At 34.0% G+C, this 27,831-nt stretch overlaps 1 protein-coding gene and 1 non-coding gene across 3 annotated transcripts in view; one reads left to right on the top strand and one right to left on the bottom strand.

The window, feature by feature from the left end:
• The window catches only part of LOC106124372 (GTPase-activating protein CdGAPr), a 55,322-nt gene that overhangs the window by 549 nt on the left and 26,942 nt on the right, over window positions 1-27,831 (top strand). Inside the window, exon 1 of one of the 2 annotated variants that reach the window (XM_013320974.1) lies at window positions 27,726-27,742. The exons of the other annotated variant lie outside the window; for it this stretch is intronic. The gene's annotated coding sequence lies outside the window, so the exon portion shown is untranslated. Of the gene's footprint in view, window positions 1-27,725; window positions 27,743-27,831 lie in introns of those variants that run through there. 2 annotated transcript variants of the gene reach the window in all.
• TRNAK-CUU (transfer RNA lysine (anticodon CUU)) lies at window positions 13,511-13,583 on the bottom strand. The gene has a single exon. It is a non-coding gene; the product is annotated as a tRNA-Lys (tRNA).

Below are 27,831 nucleotides of genomic sequence, written 5' to 3'. Positions count from 1 at the left end.
GCTACAAAAACTTATCAATTTATACAAAAATATTATAATTTGCAATTTACTTGCAGCCCTTCATCTTAGAATAAGTAAGTCGGTTACGTGGGTTACGTTCAACAATCTTAATCAAAAATCATTTCTTTGTTACTTTTTTTTACATCAAGTGACGTAAATAAACTAGGCAACAAACTTTTAACCAAAACCAAATTTTACTAATTTCATTAAGACGTAATTCGAAATTTGACCCAGTTTTATTCTTGACTTTCTTTTTCTCTTAATTTTTTACAAATGAAAATTAAAAAAAGTCATCTGAATAATTTATATTAGCATGTTTATAAAAGAGAACAGAACATTCGCCGATACGGATGGAAAACAAATATTAGTTTCCACTCGTTTATCCAAAATCTACAAACACATTCGTGGCAACGAAATTATTGATGCATACCAAAAAATAGTCTGTAGGCTTATCATCTAGATCTAGACAACAGAATATCTTTCTTCTATCTTTAGAAGTCTTCTTTTGTTACAATTGATTCGTTCAATTAGACATATCACGTAATTCTAATGCAAATAAATGTTTAACGATCTTCGTTGCGCATAAAATCGGAGTGATTTTTCTCGGAAGTTCGGGTTACGGGCGCGGTCGTAGAAATTGCGACACACACGACTGTAGGGTTACCATGTATGCAATTATGAAAAAATTATAGGGAATAAATAAATCTTACATATCCACCTTCTCTTTAATTTTTTTAGTATTAGAAAAATGTAGGAAGGGGAATTGAATTTGTCGACATTCTTTCCTCTGTCTATGAAATATAACGCATCCGCAAATATCTAATTTTGTGGTTTTTGTTTGTAGTCTACAATTTAATGGTAACCCTACAACTTAACGTACCCTGACGCGGCATATTACTTTTGAACCGAAAATCGGCTGCGTCTCTAACTTTCCAAATTATCTCTCTCAATAGTTAATTTTCTCTTAATTCACAACTAGGGCGTTGATGTTTCGCCTCGTTTTGAGAAAGTGTACGTAATTGATCTAATTTAGTTAATTAATCTGCGTAGAATTAAACTTAGAAACGATTTTAAATTGTGTAAAATTTTGTACGAATTACTATTTAATACGAAAGTACATGACGAGTAAAATAGTAAAGAAAGAAAGGACTAAAATGTACATAGTTGTGTTCTAAGAAAACAACTCTGAGACTATTGTTTTTAATCTTATTATTAGACCCATTTTCCACTGAACGACAAACCGTGCAAATAGACCTTAACAATAACTCTTGTATTCATTGGCCATTTATAAAAAGTACCTGGATGACCTTTGCTCGTTATTTTTTTTTATTGTGTTTTTTGGAAATTATATTTAAGTACGAATTAGTAATAAAATATGAATAATATTTTTCGATCTTACCGATAGAAAAAGTTAAGTTTATGTTTAAGTTGATTATCGTGAAAACACGAATAAAATGATATTTTCAAAAAATGATTCCTAGCTAGATCGATATATCGCCCCCGAAACCCCCTATATATAATACTAAAATTTTATGAAAATCGTTGGAGCCGATTCCGAGATTCCAATTATATATATGTACTAGCGGACCCGACAGACGTTGTCCTGTCTACATTTGAATAAATTAATATGAAGTTAATATTTGATGAAAATTGTGAATCTAAACCATTCCCAGATCCCCTTGAACACACACAAAAAAATTCATCAAAATCGGTCCAGTCGTTTGAGAGAAGTTCAGTGACATACACACGCACAGAAGAATTATATATATAAAGATATATGTATATATGTACAAGAATTGCTCATTTAAATATATAAGATTAAATTCACATAAATTGAAATTCATCCAAAATTCACGATACATCTATCGATGAAAAATTGTCATATAAATACTTTTATTTCCCAAAATTTCGGTTATAATAAATTATTGTAATAAAGTTTATTGAATCAATTTATCTTGTCGATAAATAGACGTCAGCTAAGTCATTAAGTAACACTCAAGTTATCGCTAAGTGTTACTTATCGACACGTAACATGGAAACTGTTTACGTAAGCTAACATTTTGAAAGAAAGTTGTCACTTCATACATTAATTGCACTCTCTAAGTTACTTCATCTTTTACTTAACAAGTTAGAAGTAATCTTACTTATAAATTCGAAAGTTTGGATGGATGGATGTTTGTTACAAGGTATTTTCAGAAAGGCAGCATGGATCTCGCTGGTATTTAGCACAGATGTAGAACATAGTCTGGAAGAACACGTAGGCTTCTGTTCAAGTTGTTTTTTTAAATTCAAGTGACAACCAGTAATGAATTATAGAACACTAGCTGACGCCCGTGACTCCGTCCGCGCGGAATTAAAAAAACTATTAGTCTATTATCCTCTATAAATAAAAAAAACGTTTTTTTCAAATCGGACCAGCAGTTCCTGAGATTAGCGCGTTTAAACAAACAAACTATTTCGCTTTATAATATTGGTATAGACATATAGATTATAAGCTCAGTATTTCTGCTGTTTTTTTGTGTTTGAATTTTCATTTCTTATTATCTGATAAACCTTTGATATTTTATGATTCAAAACGATGTATAAAACATTCGTTATCACATTCATATCATTATTTTTGACAAAACAGAGGGAAAACATGGATGACGATATGTTTTGTACAGAGATTTTGATCTCATAAACCCACGGTTAGATAACGAAGTTTATGACATTGAATTACTACTGAATCTTAACCTTTGTAATTCTTTGTGTGTTGTCTACATTAGCTCGCATTTCCCGCAATCGAAAGTGGAAAGCGATGGCCGGGGTCCAGTGAAACTGGCCGACGCGGGCCGAATACACCCGCCTTACATTATTTTAAATAAATTAACCATAGACAGTGCTCCTCCATCAAATTGTGACCTATAAAATTACTCATTTGTCATATAAGACTTCATAGCTTTAAAATAATCAAAACTCTTTATGGAGGTACTAGCTGACGCCCACGATTCCGTTCCCTTGGGCTAAAAAAAACTTTACTAGTAGTGTCTTCTACTAAGTGTCCTTCCAAATTATGTTCTACATCTGTGCTAAATTTAAGCGAAATGCCTGCAGCTGTTCCGGAGATACCTTCCAACAGACATCCATCCATCTAAACTTTCGCATTGATAACATGATTCCAATTTTTTGGGCGCTCGTAGTATCGTGTGCTTTGTGTAAGACTCATGCGTTATTCCGAGCTGCGATAAAGTTTGTATTGCATAATACATTAGTGACTAATTTAAGACGTTAAATTCGATTATCTTACGTTTAAGGAGTTTTAAGTATTAAATATTATATAGATGCAGGTTTTTCATTGAAGTAATCGATATACGTGAGAGCCGGTTTCGTTTCAATGCATCTGTGTTACTTATATGGCCGTGCAATATGTAAACTCGTATGTTACGTATTATGTAACCGAGAAATAAGATAAATACAGAGATTACTAAATCTTCTTAATAAATTGTAGGTAAATTGTAATATTATCTTATTGTACTTATATTTTCTTTTAGACGTAATATCTCGTAGTCAACAGTTTATCCTGGCTTCCTCTTCTTCTTCTTGTGTCTCTCCAACTAACGAAGTTTGGCGATCAGTTCTCTATATTTTCTCTTATCTCTTGCGAGGCGAAATAGTCGGGCGGCACTCGCAACCCCCGTCCACTCTCGGATGTTGCGCAACCAGGACTTCTTTCTGCGACCAACACTCCTTTTACCGGGAATTTCCTCATAAATCTACATTTCTTAGGAGATATTGTATGTTATTAGTTGTCGCCTACGACTTCGTTCGCACGGGATTAAAAAAACTTAAACAGTAGCCTATGTGTTCTTCCAGACTATATTCCAGTGCCAAATTTCATGTTGACACGTTCTGGAGATACCTTGTAACAAACATCCATCTATACATCCAAACATTCGCATTTAAGATATTATTAAGATTAAATTAAATGTAGAACTGTTTACAAAAGATATGTTACGTTTGTAAACACGTCACAACTTCAAGTTTACAATATGTCGGCTTGTAAATAATTCAATACTCAATTTACAAATTGGCAACACCGCTTTGTAGTTTGTCAGTATCGGTTGCCAGCAGAGAAAATAATGACCGACGTTGGTCAAATAGGAAAGTTTCTCCTTGTTTTTAATATAGAACTTGATGAATTTGTAGTACGCTAGAATAATTTGTTAAGTTTTTAAAAGAAAAGGCAATTAAGACTTATTGTCAATTACTAGAAATATAATCTTTAATTTTAGAAATTTGAGACAAAATTGTGATTTAATATTATGCACCTTAGGGTGCGTCCTCACCAATAAAATGATGAAATCAATTTAATCGTGTAATCGGTTTTTCAAGTATTTTCATCCATATCTTTCTTAATTCAACTTGATAGCAGAGCTATGACGCAATCCGTTTGTTTTAATCCATCGCTCGGTCATTACGTTAATTGACCCCAATTGGCGGAACATAGGCCCTTAGCCCTGCTCACTGGCGCAGTGTACGAACGCAAATTAATCTAGAAGAATACGTTATTCGTTTTACTGTACACAGTTTTAGATAATGTATAAAAGGATTAAACAAAAATTAATAGATGTTTGATGGATGGATGTTTGGATAGATAAATGGTTTTGTTAGAAACTGAAATGGTATGTCCGGAACGCTTCAACGGATCTTGATGAAATTTGGCATAGATGAACACAGTCTAAAAGAACCCATAGGCTACTGCTTAAGATTTTTTTATTTTCGCGTAGGAATGGCGACAGCTAGCCTTTATTAATCTAAAATAATAGTATTATATTTATGTTAGTTTAAATAATTATTGCCGTATAGAGAAAGTGTGGCGAGTCTTTATGAGCATTGGAAACTGGTCGTTATGACAGGAAGGCGCGGGTTCGATTAAATGAAGCCGCTCTCAGACTAATGCAACGGCTTCCTGTACTATACCTATACATCCATTACTTGGTCAATTCAACATAGATTAATTATTACAATTGATTAAATATTATAGAAGAATAATATTTATAGTTTACGGTGGCAAACGAGTAAGCACCCGCCTAAATTACCGCTGGCCATAGATATCCGTATTTGCAGATACGTTGCCTACCTTTAATCGACAGAGGAGGTGATGCACACAAAGAGTATATTTTCTCCTTTCTATGCCTCTTTTTTACGACAAAACCACCTTCGCTTCTCATCCCTTACTTACTAGAAAAGGTAAAGAAAAATTACCAAAATATGTCTCCAGCACGTACACACATCAAACGAACTATATGGTTGAGGTAATGATACTACTACTATGATACTGTCGCCCATGTCTTCGTCCGTGTAGAATTAAAATCAACCAGATTAGGAGATTATGCGTCATTCAGACGGTGATCTGTTACAAATTTCATGAAGATCCGTTCAGTCATTCTGTAGTTACGATAAAATAAACTTTAATACATCCATTTAGTTTCATTGGAACCTTTAACAGAGTCAGTAAACTGAATGACGATTGCCATTAAAAGTGACATTAAGTTCATATTAGTCCTTAACAATGTATATATCTTACTTCTTCTTACTAATATTATAAATGCGAATGTTTAGATGGATGGATGTTTGTTTGAAGGTATCTCCAGGCTTGATGGATCTCCGTAAAATTAGGCATAGATGTAGAACATAGTCTAGAAGAACACATAGGTTACGATTTTTTTTAATCCCGCGCGGACGGAGTCGCAGGCGACGACTATGTAGTATAAGTTTTACTTATCTCTATAGACAAAGATAATCTTTCCATCTTGTTACAGATTAAAGGTTTGTTTCAAGTTTAATCACGTACATATATAAAAGAGTTCACAATGTATATAATGTGACGCATGCGCAGTATTCTACTTATCGTGTTATAATTTACGTGCAATATATATGTTCTGTTGTATTTCTAATAGAAGCACGTAAAATAAATTCGATTTTTATATGAATTTGTGATAGTAATAGAAATCAAAATATAGCAACAAAAATCAATTAAATAGTTACTATGATAAAATAGTAACCGATAGAAAATTAATAAGTCTATGTGTTCTTCTATGCCAGTCTTTCCCAAAGTGGGCGATAACGCCCCCTTGTGGGCGCTGCAGGTGTCAAGTTGCGGGTTATAGTAAAAGTTTCGTTTAGAATTCTCCGTTAATATACATATATACGTCACAATAATCAATTAATTTAATTTGAAGTTTTTAAATATGTGAAAATATGGGGGCGCTAAAAAAATGTTTATTCTCAAAGTGGGCAGTAGACAAAATAAGTCTGGGAACCACTGTTCTAGGCTATGTTCTACATATGTGCAAAATTCCATCAAGATCCGTTGAGCGGTTCCGGAGATATCTATTAAAAAACATACATCCAAATATTCGTATTTATAATATTAGTAAAAAAAGTACGATATTCTACTTATTTAAGTGGTAATGTTATTTTCAAAATGCCTAAAATTTAATAATTGTTTTTGAATAAACCAGCGTGTGTCGATTTGTGCCTACGAGTCTCGCATATGGTCAAAAGAAACGTTAGTCAGTGCGAAATTAGCATATTTATTTTGACGTTCATTTTTGACTGTTGTACTGACCAGACTGTTAACAAACCGTTATGTGACGGATCGATGTATTGATGACCTCTGAATAGATTCTAATGATGAGTAAAATTTTTTATCTTCCAAGCCAGTTATCGCCCGCGACACCGTTCGCACGGAGTTAAAAAAATAATAAAAAATAGCATAGATGTTCTTCCAGACTATGTTCTACGTCTACGCTTTTAAGCGAGATCCATGCGTTCGTTTTGGATCTCTTCTAACAAACATCCATCCATCTATACATCCAAATATTCGCATTTATAATAATTAGTAAGATTTCCTCTACTCAGAATATAGTTATAGTGGCTACAAACAATTATTCATCGAGATTTCCCATACTATATTTATAGTAGCTTTTAGGACACCCTTAGTGATAGCTTAAATACTATGAGTTATGTTATAAAGTTGGTATAGTGTATTATAAAACCTAAAGAACAATTATTCGTTTTGCAGTAAACAACACAAAGTTAAAACTGTCGGCTTGTAGGTAATCTGTGCAACGCCTGACCACAGAATGGTTTCGAGTAGCCGTCGGTAGGAGTTACATCGTGTTAGTGATACAGTTAAACGAACATAGATAAATTTTATACATAGCTGACGCCCGCGATTACGTACGCGCGGTATTAAAAAAAATAGTAACCTATGTATTCTTCCAGACTTTGTTCTACATCTATCTTTCAGCGAGATCTATGCAGCAAATCTGCAGATGCATCCATCCATCCATCTAAACTTTTGTATTTATAATATAAGTAAGATGTCATGACTATTAATAAAATTTTTGCAAGGTCTGCAAGTCTTGAATATGTGGCAATCATATTAACATACCTCTCTTTTATAAAAAAAAAAAACATAATAATATTGTAAAGATGATTCGGCAATGTAAACTCACGGTAACATTTACCACAGACTCACAAAAGTGTAGACCGGGTATTTGACGGGCTACGATATGCTATCGTTTTACAAGGATTCGCTTTCAAAGTACACTTATCTACAGGGAAATACGGGCAGTAAATATTTATTGAATCTACAATTTCTTATGTCTGTATTTTTATTATACATACTCTTATATTGTTTAGGGTTTTATTTGTTACATTTCATTGAATTTTAAATGATATTTGCTCATTGAGAACGCGTCACTAATAATTCGTTTTTTTTTCAATTGTAACTACTATTTTGATATAGAGTTAACTAGTTTATTCCCTCGACTTCGTATGCACAGAATTCATAATAAACTTAATTATTACTAGCTTTTTTTTAATACCATGTTCTATGCGAAATTTTAGTTAGATTTGAATAACTGTCCTAGAGTTACTTAATAACAAACATTCATCCATCTAAACCAGTCTTTCCCAAAGTGGGCGATAACGCCCACTTTCCCAAAGTGGGCGATAACGCCCCCTTGTGGGCGCTGCAGGTCTCAAGTTGCGGGTTACAATAAAAATTACGTTTAGAATTCTCCGTTAATATACAAATATAGGTCACAATAATTAATTAATTTAATTTGAAGTTATAGTGGTTTTTAAATATGTGAAAATATGGGGGCGCTACAAAAATATTTATTCTCAAAGTGGGCAGTAGACAAAATAAGTTTGGGAACCACTGGTCTAAACTTTCACATTTTTAATTATTACTAATTACATCTTACGTCAATGGATCTGTAAGATCCAAAATTCCAATATAAAAAATGTTTCTATACAAGACGCTAAGGTTAAAAGGCACTTATTTTTATATTCTGCTGAGTTCTTATCATTTTATTACGATTACTTTACGTAGAACATGTGTTACAAGTATGTGACAGTTAAAGACAAGTGGAACCAATATCTATAGGAATTTTGTTGTACTAATGAACTGTTTTTACTGATAACGACGAGGCCGGCATACTTTCTATTGTCTGACGATAACACTACATGTAGACTCCTTATTATTGACCAACTAGATGCCCGCGACTCCGTACGCGCTGAATAATAAAAACAAATCTTAAGTAGCCTATGTTCTATGAGGGTATGTCCTAAATTTATGCGAATTTCAGGGAGATACATGCCGCGGTTCTGGAGATACCAGCTAACAAATATCCATCGTAACATTGGCATTTATAATAATAGTAAGATAAGATCCCACCAAAGACTCGTAACAAGATAAATACGTTTATCTTAGTAGAATATAGTTTTATTAAAGTTTGGAAAGAAAAAGACTATGTTATTATATAATAATACCAAGTCGATGTTCTTCTTCTAATGCCTCTCCATTACTGGAGGTTGGCCGTCAGCTCAGCGAACCCTTTTCTGTCCTATGCCAAGCGATGTTACATATGTACATTTATCCGAGATTCGTACGGTGAACGATAACATCGTGATACAACCTGCACATATCTGCAGAAATTCAAAGATATGTCTGAAGTCAAACCGCACTGGGCCAGCGTGTTTGACTATGGTATCACCGCTGACTTAGGGTAGGCTCTGATCCTCTCAGTAGGAACGTATAGTGGGCTGATGATGATGTTACAGATTTAGGCAATCAGTCTGTAGTATTGAATTATTTAAGATAATATCTTTAATATATTATCATTAATTAGATAAGATTTAATTCTGATCTTAGTTTTTTTGGAAAGGGATAGTAAATTTTTGTGTAATTATAGCATTGTCTTAATCTATGTCCAAATATGAACTTCGTATTACAAAACAATTAACCTTTTCGGATTCCCTTATTGCCATGTAGGGTGGAAGTGGAGGGCACACGGATAGTCCCACCTTGAAGCTTGCCGAATATTTATAGGTCAGAGGGACGGACGAGGTCGCGGTAAAGTCATGTGTTCACATAAAGCTAAGATATGCTATGCGATGGATTTATAATTTTTGCTTTATTTATAATTTGTATACTTTGTAAAGCCATATCTTGCGATGACTCATGCCTGACGTAAGTTTCACCCCTTGTTTAGGGGAAGTGGGTTTGGTATTGTACAGGTCGTCAGGTAACTATTTACGACTGGCTTATGGCATTTTGCGTCTTTTGTGTACCAATTGCGTCATTTCGTACCTTTCAAAGTATCGTCACCGTAGATAAATTGACATTTAATTACTTTTATCTTGTATGTAATCGTCAAAAAGTGTCAACATGTATGACTCAAAAGTGGCATATTTAAAGTTATTGTTTTTATTCTTTACTTATCTTATTTCCACATAACTAATAGCGCGACTATAGAGTCGCGCGAAACTCCTTAAGCAGTCCGTGACTTACTTCCAATGGCGCAGCGATTGCTTTACAGAATACAACAGCATCCAGAGCTTAGCTAACGGCTAAGTGGAAATAGGGTCTTTTATAACATACTTTTTATGAGGTTCTAGGAAGGATGAATAGGTTCTTTTGTTGATTTGAGCGTTGTAATTTATGATAGAGTAATGAATTTTGGCACTCCGCCCAACGCCCGACCGCGCCCTGTACGCAATGTGCGCTAATGCCGGGTCAAGGTTGCTGCTATGATATTGTTTATTATTGTAAAGTACTTTATGTTTGAAGATTATCACAGATTCATAGTATTTATATCGTATATTTCTTTATAAAAAACTTGCTGTCGTCCGTGATTCTACATGTTCTACATCTATGCCAAATTTCAGTGAAATCTATGCAGTTGTTGTAAAGATGACTACAAACATCCATCCATCTAAACATTCGCATTTATAATATTAGTAAGCTAAGCATTTTTATCTATTGAGTTTTAATTGTTTTTTTTTATACTTATCGGAATTATTTGTTAGACTTATGTCTTAGTTAGTAATAAGGTATATATTGTCTGATTGTGTGCGTATTTGTTGAAGCAATTACAACTTCGTATGCAGTTTTGATATTTCGCAAAGTATCAAGATTGAATTAAGGTCAAGGATTTCTTTGTTTTGTTTTGTTGTAATACACGGATTCACATTCTGTACCTATTCCCTTCTTTTTTATTATTACAATAAATTTTTCAATAATAAAATTAGTTATCAGTTTACATTTAGGTAACATTTATTAAAATATGTATGTACTAGCAGCCGCCTGTGACTACTTTCAAGCAAAATTTAAAAAAAAAATAAGTAGCCTATGAGCTCTGCCAGGTTATGTTCTACATCTATGCCAAATTTTAGCGAGATCCATGCAGCCGTTCGCATTTAAAATATTACTAGCTGTCAATCGGAGGACCGTCCGCGCGGAATTAAAAAAAAACACAGTAGCCTATGTGTTCTTCCAGACCATTTTCTATACGTATTTCATCCAAATCCGTTCAGTCGTTATGGTATCTTCAAACAAACATCCATCCATACAAACATTCACATTTATATTATTAGTAAGATGTATAATTAGGTTACATATTCGATTAATAAATTACCATAAACGCTATTAAAATAGTAGATTAAAAATAGTAAACGGAAACGAACAAGTACTAATACAAATAGATGTACGTCGTCCATTGTCGAATTTATATTAAGTATTTCCGGAGTCGTAAATGTACAATGCAATGTATTAAACACAATCTAATAATGTCTTGTGTTATCTGACTCATCCCAAATAGACTTTGGGGAGGTATTCTTGGAATGACTGGAACGGGATGTGACTAGGGGGTTGTGATGCGGAGTCATAGTTACTTTTATAGATGGAAAAAATATATTATTAACTAAGTTTTAGTTAGCAATATACTTTTTAGTCGACTTCAAAAAGAAGGAGGTTTTCAATTCGTCTGTATGTTTTTTATGTGTTGATTTTATTTGATCGAAAGGTTTTTTAATAGTACTAGATAGGGAGAAAATGTACACAGTGTCTACAGCAAAAAGCAATCAAAAAACTATAGTTCACCTTGTAAAAAAAGTGTATCAAATTAAAAAAAAAATCTAAGACGTGAAAGAACTGTTTAGTATTTTTTTTAATGTCATATTAAATTTAACAGCAATATGTCGATTTCCTCCATTCTCTTCCGTTGGTGCATTTGTGGTTTTTAAATATCATTTTGTTCGTTTTGCATTTTATTTGATCTTGAAATTTAGATTATCGTGATCTTGAGCTTACAAAATATTAATAAAAAAAGACTTTAAAAAATGTTTGTTTTTTAAATTTACTACAATTTATATCATCATTAAGCCTTTTTAATTACTTTAACGACTTTATTTTGAGCTTTTAAAAGTTATCTGGAGTTCTTTATATAAAGCGGTTTACTTATCATGATCATGTTGTATCCATTATGTGGAAAACATCCTTTTTATTACCTATTTAATAAACTACAGCTTACATTTTATGTTTATTCTACTTTCTGTTCTGTTTCTACGGCGCCGGTGCGACTAGACATCGCGTGACGTCACCACGTCCTTATAATCATCCCCCTACAAGTAACCCCCCTTTTGGCACGAAGCCCAGAGTTTTATTTGTCTTCCTGTTCTAAGAAAAGTTGCCAACTTGGAAGGTAAAAGGATTTTATTGCTTATGACTATGAGAATTTATGATGATACCTTTTATACATGTAATTAGACTTACTTCTTACTAATATTATAAACTAGCTGTCGCCCGCGACTCCGTCCTCGTGGATATATAAAAAAAACTTAATTAGTATAGCCTATGTGTTCTTTCAGACTATATTCTATACGTATGCCAAATTTAATTGAGATCCCTCCAGAGATATTTTCAAATACCCATCCATCCATCCACATCACATCCATCTAAACATTCGCATTTATAATATTAGTAAGTAAAATAAAAAGCAGCTCTTCAAGGCATAAATTGGAAAAAAAAAAAAGAATAAATAGTATCTTATCTCCGTCTCCTGGCTCTAAGCTACCTCCTCACCAATTTTCAGCCATATCGGTATAGCCGTTCTTGAGTTATAAATAGTGTGACAAACACGACTTTCTTTTGATGTGTAAATTCAGATGGATGGATGGATGATCGAAGGTATCTCAGGAACGGTTCAATGAATCTTGAAATTAAGCACAGATGTCTGAAAGAATACATAGGCTACTTTTTATTTTAATTTTCGCGGACAGCGAGTGGATGATTTGCACTAAATTAATTTTTTGTCAAAACATTTGAAATGTCAAACAAAGTCTTAGAACAAATTAACCATACAGCCGACATTGGTACGTTTAACGAACGAACAAACATTTATATAGATAAATGGCAGAGTACACAATTTCCCGTGCGACTCAAAAATGCAACAATGCTTGAAGCCGGTTGTGTGTGTGAGACCTTATGTGACCGGTGACATGTGGGCCAACTGCAACGGTCTGCTTTCCCAGCGGTGGCCACATGGCGACATGATTATGAAATATATAAAAATGATATCTATTACTATGTGATACAGTTGCATTTACTTTGTAGATGATAATTGTTGAATTTTAGGCAGAAATTCGTACAATTTAATATTATTAAAACTTATTTTCACCTAATTCCTTGAGTAAGGACTAGGATTTCTTTTATTAAGGGTTTTTTGTAGGTATAAATTATTAAGTATTTTTAATAATTTGCTAATAGTACGATCAAAAATAATGCCTCGAATTATATTTTGCCCTAAAAATTATTTTGTAAGTAAAGTTTCTTCGCTAATAATATTTTTAGAACTTTTTAATAATTAATTTAATAGTATTATTATTATTAGCGACGGGCCGCGTCCGCGAAATAATTTAATAGTGTTTCTCTCAATTTGGTCATAGCAATAAAGTTTATTGCTAAATTGGAATTTTCAATGTAGCTCAAGTTTCTCCTGCTGTTCCCACGGGTACCTCGTTAGTTAGATGTTAGGGGCGACGGGTTCCAGTCTTATTGTAACCACACCTGCATATATAAATGTCGGATGAAATTTTTTGGCAAAGGACATTAGTGTAAATTTGTTGTAGAAAAATTAAATATTTTTTATTTGTTTTTTAAATGAACAAAAAGTTGCGCCCAACGTGGGGCTCGAACCCACGACCCTGAGATTAAGAGTCTCATGCTCTACCGACTGAGCTAGCCGGGCTTGTGCACAGTTAACCGAATTTCCTGATAAGTTCTTCACTTCGTAAAATCGGTAGTAGCTATTTAGTCTTGAGAACGAATTCTAACAATAAAGTTTTAACCTTGATTTTTATTACCTTGTAACTGGTTTCTCTTCTGAGCAATGAATGACTACAGTCAATTTTAAAAATAAGATATTTTAAGTAGAATTCCACACTCAGTGTCAGGGTCAGTCGTCGCTTAACGTCTTTGAGTATGTCAAGTTATTACAGATCAAATTAAGAGTACAATAGTATAAAGTGTTAATTCTTTTTATATATTATCTTTACGTTTTGTATTTGGATGAGTAATTTATTCATATCTGATTCTCACACTGTTAACGGTGTAAATTATAAGATGTCTCATTGTTCCTCCCTTCTTACAATTTTGTTACAAATATCTGTATTATGACTAAGTAGACAAGTATATAACTACATGTTGTCAGTAACTATTGGATTGTTCGATTTTAACACGTAATATAAACGATATTTGTGTGACATTTAATAACATTTAAATAGAAAAACCATAGCTTTTATTAAATAAGCGGCAGGTCCCATGCTGGTGAATTTAAACATTTCATATTAATCTTACTAATATTATAAATGCGAATGTTTGGATGGATATTTGCTAGAAGGTATCTCATGGCTGTACGGATAGTCTGGAACAACACATATCCAACCAAACTTTGGTAAATTCGTTTCGTATTATTATTAATTAATAGTTGTAACAAAAGATATGAAACTTATTATGTTATTTCCCCATGTTGTTTATCATTACTGCGTGGAAGAAAGAGAGAGGGAATACAGATCTTCTTTTGTCTTCGGACCACACGAATTCTATAGTAATGCGGAGGTATTGTATTTGGTTATTTATAAACCACTGTCAGGATTTTAATTTGCAAATGCGTGCAGGAATCGTTCAGAATCGCTCCAATTCCTTCCCCCTTGTGTATTGTAAAGACAAAAGGTGACGAAACTTTTGTTGTTTTCACACGTAGTGAAAGTGGTTTTTTATAGCTGTCGGTTGATGGAATGCAAGTGATGAGTAGGGGATCAACCCCTGTACAAATCATATGAATTGAATTGGAATTAATGTTAGGTGTTAGTAAATATGTAGATTTTTAAGGGTTTTCATTCTTTTTATACGTCATAATTTCTGCAGTAGGTAAACTACAATTCTCAGTTATTAAGCGACATTCGATTTATTTATATATTTTCTTATTTTCCAAATTGTATTTCATAATATCACGCTTAGTTTTACATGATATGTACGTACTGTTATTTTGTTTATGGTTAGTGCACTCCTAGGCCCCGAGATACAGGCTCAGCCTAGTTCGGGGTCTGCAAGATACCTCACTGTACATTATTCAAACGTGTTTTTGTGAAAGAAATTGATTCTTATTCTTATTAACTAAAATGTTGTTATTAATGTTTTGATAACTAACAATATTAACCGTTGGTTTCTGAGAACATTGTTGTATGTTTTAAACAGAGATTTTGGTCTTAAAAACCTACGGTAAATCAAGTAACTAGTCGTGCAACTTCTAGAATAGTCTATCTTGTTCTATATATGTTCTATTACTAGATAAGATGTAAATATATGTTAAATATAAAACATCGCCTTGACCGCATTCGAACCTAGTCACTCGATATTAGCAGATCAAATGTCCTACCAGCTAAGCACTGGTCACGCGCGGCTGGTTGATACATAAATATGTCAATCGTAAGTAGTGAATGTAACTTTACATGAACTTAGGATTGTTTTACATAATTATAATGCGTCACATTTATCTGGCCCGTTGAGATACGTTATCAAAGTTAAGTCTGACATTATGCATTGAAAATTAAATTCAACACAAAATAGATACACCACCTTTTTAATATACTAGTAGTACTAGCTATTGTAATTTGGCTTCATTTTTACCCAACGGGTCAGATAAATTTGTCGGACTATATGTCAATTTTTTATGGCAATTCAATTGAATCTATTGTCTTTAGTAACTCTGGGTTAAAATCATAAAGTTGCATAATATGTGATCCAATGTTATTAATAAATTCATCCTAAAACCGGTTGTAGTGTGCAAAATATTTGAATATGTTCATTGTCGAGTCAAAGCCCGTACGTTTGACGAGTCAGCAATAATCAATACGCGTACGCCTCGCCGCGTGAATTTCAATGACATAGGGTAGTTAGCTTTCGTTACCGTATATAGAAACATATCGAAGTGCCCCTTATGTATATATAAATAATTATTTATTCAAGTTATATAATGTACTTATATTTTTATTAATAAACGTAAATTACTTATATTTCCCTTATAGTGTATATGTAATAAGCGCCAATAGTCTAATGGTTAAGGGTACGGATTTTTGATCACGGGGTCGAAGATTCGAATCGCGCAGCTCGACTACTGTCGTAAACCATGAAATATTAATAGATTAACAAAAATCTGCTAATATTTTTATCCAAATATTGTGTTAAACCCAGAGTTTTATGTTAAATAGTTTGATAGTGTAAATTTTAACGAAAGAAATCTGTAGGAATTGTTGAGTTAACGACATTTTATTTCACTTATGTAAAAGAAAAGCGCATTCTTGTGCATCAAAATTTGTAAAACTTCAATATTTTTTTAGTATTAAAAACAAAATTAATATGAACGCTACTTTATCCAACATACCTTATAAGGCGATTTAACTTGATCATGCAAAAGTCAATGTAAGCCACCTTAAATTACCATTGTATCAAGTTAAACAAGTACTTTAAGGTCTCACAATATGATATTCTTTAACAATTCCACCTTCATGAACTTCGTGCTTTGGCCAGCTTCACTTGCCTTGTAACCTACAGGTCCTGGGTTCGAATCCTACCATGTGCTAATGTGTTTTCTATTTACATATTTACATTTATCCGACGTTCTTACGGTGAATGAAAACATCGTGATGCAACCTGCACATATCTAAGAAGAGATTCAATGTTATGTGTGAAGCCGCAATGGCCCAGCGTGTTTGTCTATGGTCTAGTCAATCCTAGTAGTATAGTGAGCTGATGATGAAGACATACATCATAAACCTACTTTTTTACTATGAAGGGTCGGTACAGTATGTAATACTATGCCATACATATGTATCAGCTGTCATACAAATTTTACTTACGCATATCCTCTTTCAATCCATCCTTTTTTTTCTTCTTCATACATAATAGCCTAATAAAGCTATTACACGTTTAGGAAGTATTTTGTGGCTTTATGGTCTTTGAATTTGTTTTATCTAAATCTAGTAATGTGTTTTATTAACATAATAATATTCAAGACGCCCACTCATATTAACGGTAACGGTACTCAGAAACAAGGTGCTACTTTCAAGGTGAATTTTACTACGACATTCGTGACTCACGTTAATCTGTCTAATATGCTTTATCAATGACTTTATATACGTTGTTTTTGTCTTTGATTTTATAAAAAAAAAATTAAATATATATTCGTTCACTTATGTATCATTTATTTGACTTGTTACTACTTATTTTTATGTATTTGCGTCGCTGATAACGTAAAACTAATTTATATATTTTGTCTTTCTGTATATCTGTCTTCAAAGCCATGTTTGTTCCGGGTAATCTCTAGAACGGGTGGACCGATTATGATGGTACTTAGACAAGAAGGTAGCACACGGGAATATTATAGTCTACTTTTTTCAATTCTGCACAGACAAAGTCGCGGGCGACCGCTACATATCGACACAAAAAGATACTATACATCATGTTTTAACAGTGTAAACTATACAGTATGATTCAAAAGTTGCGGTCGCAACGACTCTGACAATAGGTCTCGTGGCACAAAGAGAGGAAAAAAGTCTGTCTCTCTGCAGGTTATTGGCATTTCCGTTAGCTGACAATTAAGAGTTGGTCTTTGATGGGCATTAATCATGCATTGATGAGATGTATTGTGGCTGTTGTTAAAAGATAAATTATACGAAGGAGATCGGTGTATTTATAGATTTACTAGTTGCCCGCGACTGCGCCCGCGCGGATCTAAAAAAACATAATTAGTAGCCTATGTATTCTTCCAGACTATGTTCTGTATGTATGCCACATTTCATTGTGATCCGTTCAGCAGTTCTGGAGAAACATTCAAACAAACATCCATCCATTTGAACATTCGCATTTCTAATATTAGTAAGATTAAAAGCTATTTTCTTAATGTCTTGGTATTAAAATGTGAATAGTTTAAATATTAGAAGCGATAAATATATCTCACAAAATTACAATATTAACGATAGGTATGTTTGCTAAAGGCATTTATTTTAAAGCCTGTTCATGTAGACTGGGAAAATACGCGGAGAAAAACTTCCTCGTCCATAGACCATAGTCCATAGAGTAAAAAAACTGAGGGTACAACATAGTCTGTATTGAATACGACCGCCCACTGGGGTGGCGGGAGGCATGGCTAGGTGGTCTGCTCTAGGATAGGTACTCAATGTACAGTCAAGTGGTAAGTGTTTTTAATATTTTCACGAGTATAATGGCATCGGACATGGGAGTGACTTAACTTGTACCAATGTGTTTTTCGACTTCCAATTTACATATGTACATTTATCCGACGTTCTTACGGTGAAGGAAAACATCGTGATGCAATCTGCACATATCTGAGAAGAAATTCAAAGATATGTGTGAAGTCAAGCAACTCGCACATGGCCAGCGTGGTTGACTATGGCCTAGTTACCGAGCCCCTCAGTGGGGACGTACATATAGGGAGCTGATGATGATGTGATGATGTATAATGGCATTAATATGTATTTATTGTATTGAATTATAATCTCGAATGATAAAGAAAGATGTTTAATTTCAGTTTTTTTTTTCAAAATAGAAAATTTTATCTCACTCGAAGTTCATCGATGTCTGTAGAATGGTTAACAGTGTGTTAAGTTAAATATTATCTAAAGTAACCCGTTAAAAATAATTCGACGTTGTTAAAATTCGCACATTGTGTGCGCGACTGTACATGTTACACGAGATCCCATTTCCATCGCTGTAAAGTCGTTCGCACTTAGCTGATACAGTTTTGATCCGGGTTACCTCCCCTAGCAACACAATCAGACGTGAAAAATACTCGTAGCCAGTATACCTTGAGTTTACATTGATAATAACATGTGGTATAAATGCGAATGTTTGGATGGATAGATGGATGATTTTTACAAGGTATCTCCAGGACGGCTGCATAGATCTCGCTGAAATTGATCGTAGTCCGAAAGAACCCATAAGCTACGAATTATTTTTTTTTAAATACGAGCGGACGGAGTCGCGGGTAACAGTTAGTCAAAAATATTCTATAACTACAGTAGTTTCTTTGGGAAAAATTGAAAACGGAACATTTTCTCCCTATATTCTTTGTTTAAAGCCAAAAAATGATTCAGCAATTGTTTTCAACCGAATTCAAAAAGAAGGAGGTTCTCAATTCGTCTGTATGTCGTCTGTAGACACTTGATAGCAAGAACACGGTTGTACATTTGCTGATTCATAATGTATAAAAAAAAGATTCTTTCTTCTCTTCTAAATATCCTTTTATGTTCTGCTAGACCAGTGATACGCCAACTTATTTTGTCTACTGCCCACTTTGAGAATAAATATTTTTTATTTTTTAAATATGTTTTCACATATTTAAAAACCACTATAACTTCAAATGAAATTAATTTATTATTTTGACCTATATATGTATATTAACGGAGAATTCTAAACGAAACTTTTACTATAACCCGCAACTTGAGACCTGCAGCGCTCATAAGGGGGCGTTATCGCCCACTTTGGAAAAGACTGTGCTAGACGAATAGCGATTGTTATCTTTGCAAAGACAAAGGAGATAATAGAAATGTAGGGTTATCTAAAATGTGATCACAGTCTTGCCTTATGTTCAAAGATTTTTCTATAAAAGCAATCTTGATCCAGTCTAGCGGCGCTCAAAGAAATGTCTTATTACAATTTTTCAGAGATTTATCAAGCGTTTGACAGGGAACATCGTATAAAGTGTAGTTTCTTGTGGATAAAGATTCCAAAAATATTCTTTAAAACTTTGGAGCATTGGGAAAAAATGACCGATTTAATTTTTCATCACACGTCGGACAAAAACGTCAAACAAAGCCCCGAACTATCAAATAATTTAAAAAAAAATGTTAATTTTGGACAAATAATCGTTTATTATTTCGTTTAAAAGAACTTTTGTGTTAGCAAATGAAATGAAACATTTTCTCGTCGTCTATCATTTGGAAGGTCTGGACGTTCTATATTGAGAGTTGACCTTGCTACTTATTATAGCAATTTTACATTGAGGTTTTAGACAAGTCGGTGTTAGTTTGCAGAGTTTTATTATCTACATCAATCTCTCGTTTTTTTATATATATTTTTGTGGTTTCAACATCATCAGCTATACGTCCAGAATGAGGAGCTCGGAGCCTACCCAAAGTTAGAAGTGGCTAGGCCATAGTCAACCACGCTGACTGCGGATTGACTTCACACATATCCTTGAATTTATTCCCAGATACATACAGGTTGCATCACGATGTTGTCCTTCACTGTAGGAAAGTTTGATAAATGTACATATATAAATGGAAAATTGGAAACCTCGGTGGGATTGGAACCCAGAATCTGCAGACATGACAAGTGCTTAACCTCAGAGCCACCTTAGCTGGATGTTTACGCTTTTTTATTTTCACAAGGATAAAGGTATAATTTGTAACTGACTTCACTGTACGATTGTATTTACCTATGTCGTTAGGTTAGAATTTTAGTTTAAGATAAATCCAGTTTCATCTACTTCAGTTACGCTTGCATCCATACTCGTAGGTACGTAAGTTCTTGGTATTAGTTATATAATTATATTTTTTTTCTTATATAAACTCTATAGATTGTAATCCATCGCAAGTCAAGTATTTCCCTCGTATGACGCGTCAACTCACTTTTCCTCGTACGTGGCAAACGATTAAGCAATTGATTTCGCTAAAATTGCGATGTGAAAGTGTACATATAAATATATTTCCCCTCCCCATATGTCCCCTTTCTTGTTATATTACGAATTTCCACAATCTTGTTCAGAGCACTTTATCTTAAGGTCTTGTTTGTTCGTCAGTTCTTAGCCTTAATTCTCAAGCGTTAGTTCCATTATGAAAAAACTTTATACCAGTACCGTTGTGGGTCGGTGTTTGAACCTGTGACCTTGGCAATGACGGAGGCGTTCTCCGCCGAGCCGTCGGGCATTTAACGGTCATGCCACTTACAATGTGTTCATTAGAAAACATGTTTTATATGAACGATTTTTTTATTCTAACACACTTGATTGCTTTTTTATGCCGGTGTCTTACTATCTTATTAATATTATAAATGCCAAAGTTTGGATGTTTGTTAGAAGTTATCTCCAAAACGACTTTATGAATCTCGCTGAAATTAGGCATAGATGTAGAACATAGTCTGGAAAAACACATAGGCTAGTAATAAAGTTTGTTCTTTATTTCCGCGCATACTTTAAAATCAGTTACACTTGATAACGACGTGCCAACTCAAACGGCGTATACCAAAGTATATAATTATAAAAGGTTAGAGAGTGCCCTATATAAGAAGGTTATATAAATTAATGTCAGAATTAACGAGTCTGTGAATATTTAGCATGGTAACACTATCCACGCGTGATAGTGAATCATTTAACAGTTTGGAGCGAGGCGAGAGCGGCCCTTGATGACGTCATGTTAATTGGTTTGTAAACCTTGTCGGTGGTGTTGCCACTACTAACTATATTAAACCGGGGTAATGTAAACCTAACATGATTAGTTCACGTCCTATTTACTAGGAGTTTCAGAGTGTGCTTTAACGTCCTCATTCGCAGGCTAAAGGTGTTGATAATACGGAAGTATTCAGACATTTTAATTTTAATCTTATTTATATTACACTAGCTGCCGCCCTCGAACCTGTCCGCGTTATTATAAAAAACTAAATTAGTAGTATATGTGTTCTTCCAGACTCTTTTCTACATCTATGCCAAATTTCAGCGAGATCCATGCAGCCTTTCTGGAGATCTCCATCCATCCATCTAAACATTCGCATTTATAATATTAGTAAGAAGTATGATTAGTAAAATAAGATAAAAAAATAAAATAAATAGTATAATGTCCTATTAGAGCTTATTTGCTTGGATATTTATTTGAATTTGATTTGGAGTCTGATTTTTTTGCAAGAAAAACAATATCTAATATTAAGACTGTCCCGTGGTTAAATATCTCTACCGTATCCCTATGTTAACTCCATTGTTAGTTATTCTTAAGTGTATATTTGCCCACTGGTGGGCTACCGGTTTGGGACAGTAATTACGTCACACAATTACTGTTAGTTAAATTAAAGTCGAGCAAACTCAAACCGTTATGACACACCAAATATACAGTGCTATGTGACAACCATTAGGTGTCGTGTGAATATTTCATTTAAACTTATTATAACCTAGATTTTAGAACGGAGAAAAAAAGAACGAAGTAACTAGACGTTGCTAATTTTCTGGTAATAAATCATACAATGGCGATTGTTATTGTGTTCCTCTCTCTTGCATTCTTGGTAGCAAGGTCGTTTTATTTGATGAGGCTTATCCCACACAAATTACGAGGTCATTGCGCACGTATTTAAGTGTAAACCAAACGATGCCAAACCTTGTTGTCTTGTAGACCCCTTTTTACTGACTTTAATGGACCCTCTGATATTCTTAAAATTGTTGAACCCTTGACCTTGCTTCTCTTTCTTCACTTTCTGGTTTAGTTGTTCCGCGGACCTTACTAGTTCTACCTTATTCAGTTTGGGAATCACCGGTTTTGATAACAACTGAGTTAAATCTGAGCAAACTCTTTGTCCGTGTCTAGATTCATCAAATCATTTCCTTTATAAAACGACGTTTACTACAGATTTATCTTGATCTCATCATCGTATTAAAGTGTTGAGATAATTGAAGGGACGGTCGCCTCGGAAATAGAATGATTATGTCCAACAATGTCTTATTTCATGTTGCCCACACAAAGTGAACTTAGTTGATGTATCATTTGCCAGAACTTAACGGTAAGTTTATAAGAACTTGGTTGTTCTGATAAGAAAGAAATTCTAGAAAATAATTTAGCCGTTGTACAGTTACTTGGTGACAAAATTCCTCAATTCCATGTTAACAACATTTATAATATTACTTGCTATCGCCGATCACTTACAAAACATAATAAGTAGCCTATGTGTTCTTAACACTACGTTCTAAATGTGTGCCAAATTTCATCAAGATCCGTTTAGCCGTTCCTAACATACTTTCTAAGAAACATCCATCCATCTACGCTTTATATAATTTTAGCTAAAATAGTCGATGTACATAGAAAGAGTTGGTTAAAATTATACATGAATGAGAAGGATGTGGTAGATTTATCTTTAAAATATTCACAAGATTATTACGAATGTCCTTGCATAAAGGATAATTCGACCTCGACAAAGTCGCCCACAGTAACAATGACCTGTACAAATGCAATAAAGTCATACGATATGCGCATTGTGATGCCCAATTTAAATATTTGCCAAAATTACTGCTATAGTATGCTTTTCCGTTTTAACATATTACATCAACTTTCATGCTATATGACTGAGCTGGAACTAAAGTGGACTATGTAACATATTTGACTCAATAAATCTATGGGCATCTTTGAACTTAAGCACAATGAATAAATCCGGGCTACATCTATGTATTATATCTATATATTTTAACGTATAAATCTTTAACATCAACACGTAATTAAATAATAACTTTATACGTCGTATTGTTTGTTATCTGAAAATGTTTATTACGGTTCTGTGCCTCGAAAGGAAAAAAGGAACTCTTATAGGATCACTTTGTTGTTCGTCCGTCTTTCTTTCAAGGCCCTTTTTTTTGTTTCACACACCACTTAATTTCAGGTTAGCCAAATGCTTTTCTTGGGGAAAACAAATTAGTGGAATGTTACAGTAATAGACAAGTAGATTTAAGTGCATTTTAAATTCGTTTTCAGTATTAAATGCTTTACTATAAGAAAATTCTTCTCTAAATGTCATGGAAAATGCAAAGCACTAATATGTCTAACGTGATATTAAAATAGTAATCTCGCTAAAAATACGGCTTCAAATTTTATGGTGAAAATTTCCAGCCAAAAATTCACACAGCGTTAGTCAAAGGGGTAAAATGTGGGGAAGGGGTGGTTTGCAATGACCGGAAAGACCGTACCAGCACTTTTTTACGATGCGCAAAAGCGGCGCTAATTTGGCAGGGTGTTAAAAATAAAGTTTTCGTGGTATAAGTTGGAAAAAATGTATGTTATACGTAAGTTTTTAGTTGGTTTTAATAAACTAAGTGAGAAATATTTCAAAGTAATATTCCACTGCGATCCAGAACAAGTGTAGCAGATTTACTTTAAATAATAAAACGAATTTTTAACAATACCTGAATTTAACATGATTAAAAATGTAAGAATTCGAATAGAATAATTACAAACTCATCACAAAGCAAAAAGATATGTATGTATGAATTTCGGGGAGATAAAAAGAGAAGACGCGGCTCGACATCCGTCACGTTCGATCTCCGTAAGTGCGACGAATGGATTGCAGAGTTTCGTGTAGCCAAATGGAGTTTACTGGTCTCTACCTACCCCTCTGGGTTCCTTTAGTGTGCGTATAAAGCAGTCTTAACTGGTTGCAACTGGTTATAACGTTTGTAGATTCTGGTTACATCAATAAGATTAACGTGAGATAACAAAGAGTATGCGAAGTAATTGTCAAAGGCCGCCGGATCGCAATGAATATTCAACGCGACAAACGGAAAGGATAATGAGGCATCTTTATGTTAATCTATTCCTGATTTGAGATCAACATCTGTTAGTTGCAGTTATGGGGTCACAGTTCTTTGTTGAAACTGTTTTAGTACCTGCTTCAAGCTCGATCAGAGAAAACCTAACATTCATAATCAACCTGCCCTTGTACTACTCGTGTAGTGTCACCACAGGTTTTCCTCTTTCAGATCGATTTATCTACCACCATTAAAAAAAATAACAACATTAGTAACCGAAAATTAAAAAATGCGTCCGTTTTTTCAGAAATGTGGTTAGTTAAGCAGGAATAGAAGTGATTGAGAACGATATTTGCATTACATTCACTAAAAGAAAATACAAAGAAAAAATAACACCAATAAAACTAAAAATCCATCAATTTTTTGTTTCGAAACATGCAGAATTTTGTATTCAACTTCTAACATATCTAAAGTGTTACAAATTAGCAATTCCTAAACACGTTATACTACAAATTCCAGTTCAATTAAGACTAGAATTATGCCCAAAACGGAGCATTCGAGAGGGAAATGAGTCCGTATATATAATTATGTAAATGTTCGTATGTGTGCCAGTGGCGCGCCTTCGTCCGCTTCTTGCGTGCGCTTGCTCGCGTGACTGTTTGTACGATTTGAGACGGTTAGTCTGAGATGTTGCGTGTTTATACGTTTGTTAGTTTGTATGTAGATGATCAAACAAGACTTTTCGTTATTGCTACTGTATCGTTTCTGGTCGATTTAAGCCCATTTGTTAATGTTCTATTTTCCTTTTTCGTTTTTAAGTTACTGAATATTAGTTATGGTTTTTAAAAGTATCATTATTCTCCTGAGGTTTACTGTTGGATAAGCATTCTGATAAGATAGTTGTATTAAGTAGAAGATCAGTACTCAGCATTTGATGTGGAATGTTGGTATTAAGAGCAGTCTTCCTCACGACGTGCCAACTTAAGCTCCTGATGTTATACGTCGTTTTGGGATATCATTCTAGATTATTTTGACTTCAATCATTTGTATATTATTCCTTGAGTAAAATTCCAAAAGGTCAAATGCATATAGTGAAAGTAGAGACAAAGTATTTCACCATTTAGATTAGAAATTATTTTTTTGACCAACTTTGGAAAATCAAACGCTTTTTAGTTTGTCAATAAAGTGTAACTATTCAATGCATTCGCTTAATGGATATCTAGCGATAAATTAACACAGAATTAATTGTGCCCAGTCGTATGTCTGACACGGCGTCCGGTCCTTATAGATAAATTGCTTATATAAGGAAAGTATGGTTACTGGTTAAAGTTGTAATAATAACATTTAATATAGCATAATAAGTAGATTTTACGGCATTGAACCCATGACCGCTACAGGTAATCTGTACCCAGTAGCGGAATTAGGGTAGGGTGAGGTGGGGCGACCACCCAGGGCGCCAGACGTAAGGGGGCGCCAGATTCGGATATGACGGCGCGCCTGCGGTGTCCCCTTAGGTACCCAAATAAAAGGGGCGCCGCAAAAATTTCGCCCAGGGCGCCGAAAATGCTAAAACCGGCCCTCTCCGTACCCTCAATTACTGGTGCTTCTTACTTTGTAGTAGTTTCTTAATATGTAGATGAAATCATATTGATGTACGAGTGATCTAGAATCTATTGTATCATAAATCAAGTTATAGTTATACCAATTCGGTCACGTAACGCCGCGTGGCCGGACCAGTTAATAACGTAATTCATAGAAAGCTGAAGACTGAAGACCGGTTAGATGGACTTATTGTGACTAGCCTCGCCTAGATAACATCTTGTTGTGATGCTTTTATGTAATGCAAGTGTTGACAGAGACAATCTGTCATGATTGTGTCATGGTGCAAGATGTCGCGTTACAGCTTGTCGTTTTCATTGTCGGAATACATGTACAGAAACATTTTGTCATATTGCTCAGTCTCAGAAGAAATCATGTGGTAACCAAAAATAATTTTCAGAGTAAATACAGATATAACATCCTAAGATGTATGAAAATAAATCTTACTATCTTACTTATAAATGCGAATGTTTGGATTGATGGATTTTTGATACAAGATATCACCAGAACGGCTGATTGGATGTCGCAGAAATTTGGCATGGATGTAGAACATAAAAGTAGTTGCAGGCGACCGCTAGTTGTGCTTTTATTAACACTTTATCTATGAAAGAGAGTAGACAACGGACATGAATGTTGTGCGTAGCTTTGAATAATCAATCGGTTACGTAATAGCATCTAGGCGGGAGAGAGCGGCGGGAAAGTGCGCGTGACAGCCACGCAGCGGTGTTCTCCTCGCCGCTAGGGGGCGACACTATGTGCCCATGCCCACGCTTGTTACAAGTGGGCGCTATATACTGTACTCAGAGTGGGCAGTAAATGATATATAAAATTGTATTAAATAAACGAGACATATTAAAAAGCTGTATAAAACAAAGGCTTAACAGTTCAGTGCTAAGCCCTTGTTAGACGAGCATCACAAAGAACCATGCTACTGTAAGAGTTCTTTACAGACTAAGGACGCTCGCTTTTGTGTCTTTTATTGTTAATTTAAAAAAAAAGACTTAAGCTTAAGAGTGGTCCACGTTTGTCTCTTGGAGATTAATGCTTGATTTTCTTAAAGAATGGTAAAGAAATTTATTATTTCATAATATAACTTAAAATCATATTATGTCCACAGTATGTTTGAGTGTGTTTCTAGTATTATTACGTGTAGTATTACGTTTGATAACTGGAAATTAATGTAAAAATAACCTTTTCATAGAAGACACAAAAACAAATAATCAAACTGTAGTCAATTTACTTTATGCTATACAAATGTAGAATAATTTAAATATACAGAAGATAAGAGGTATGCAAATATTTCATTGAGAAATGTCCGGCGATCTCAAGTCGAGAGCACGATGATAAACGGTTGTTTACCTTAACTAAAGTATTCACTCAAACCTAATGAGTATAAAAATTAAGATTTGTAATTAAGAAATACTATAAACAATTTTAATATTAAAGAAGGTTTTTGTTATATTTATTATAAACTAGCTTGTCGCCTGCGACTCCGTCCGCGTGGATTTATAAAAAAACTTAATTAGTGTACCCACCCATCCGTTCACATCACATTCATCTGATTTATAATAAATTCGAAAAAAAAATGAATAAATAGTATCCTATGTCCGTCTCCTGGCTCTAAGCTACCTCCTCACCAATTTTCAGGCATATCGGTAAAGCCGTTCTTTAGTTATAAATAGTGTAACTAACACGACATTCTTCGATATAAGAACTTTTTGCTGAATTTGTAACAAGTAAGTTTTAGAATGCAATAGGATTTGTGATTTTTTTTAAACGATGTTTATCATATATTTTTTCTCGATATTACATACAGACACTACAA

The sequence above is a fragment of the Papilio xuthus genome, unplaced genomic scaffold (genome assembly GCF_000836235.2).
Source record: "Papilio xuthus unplaced genomic scaffold, Pxut_1.1 DF825946.1, whole genome shotgun sequence".
NCBI classification, from domain to species: Eukaryota; Metazoa; Arthropoda; class Insecta; order Lepidoptera; family Papilionidae; genus Papilio; species Papilio xuthus.
This window is presented reverse-complemented; position numbering and strand designations above follow the sequence as displayed.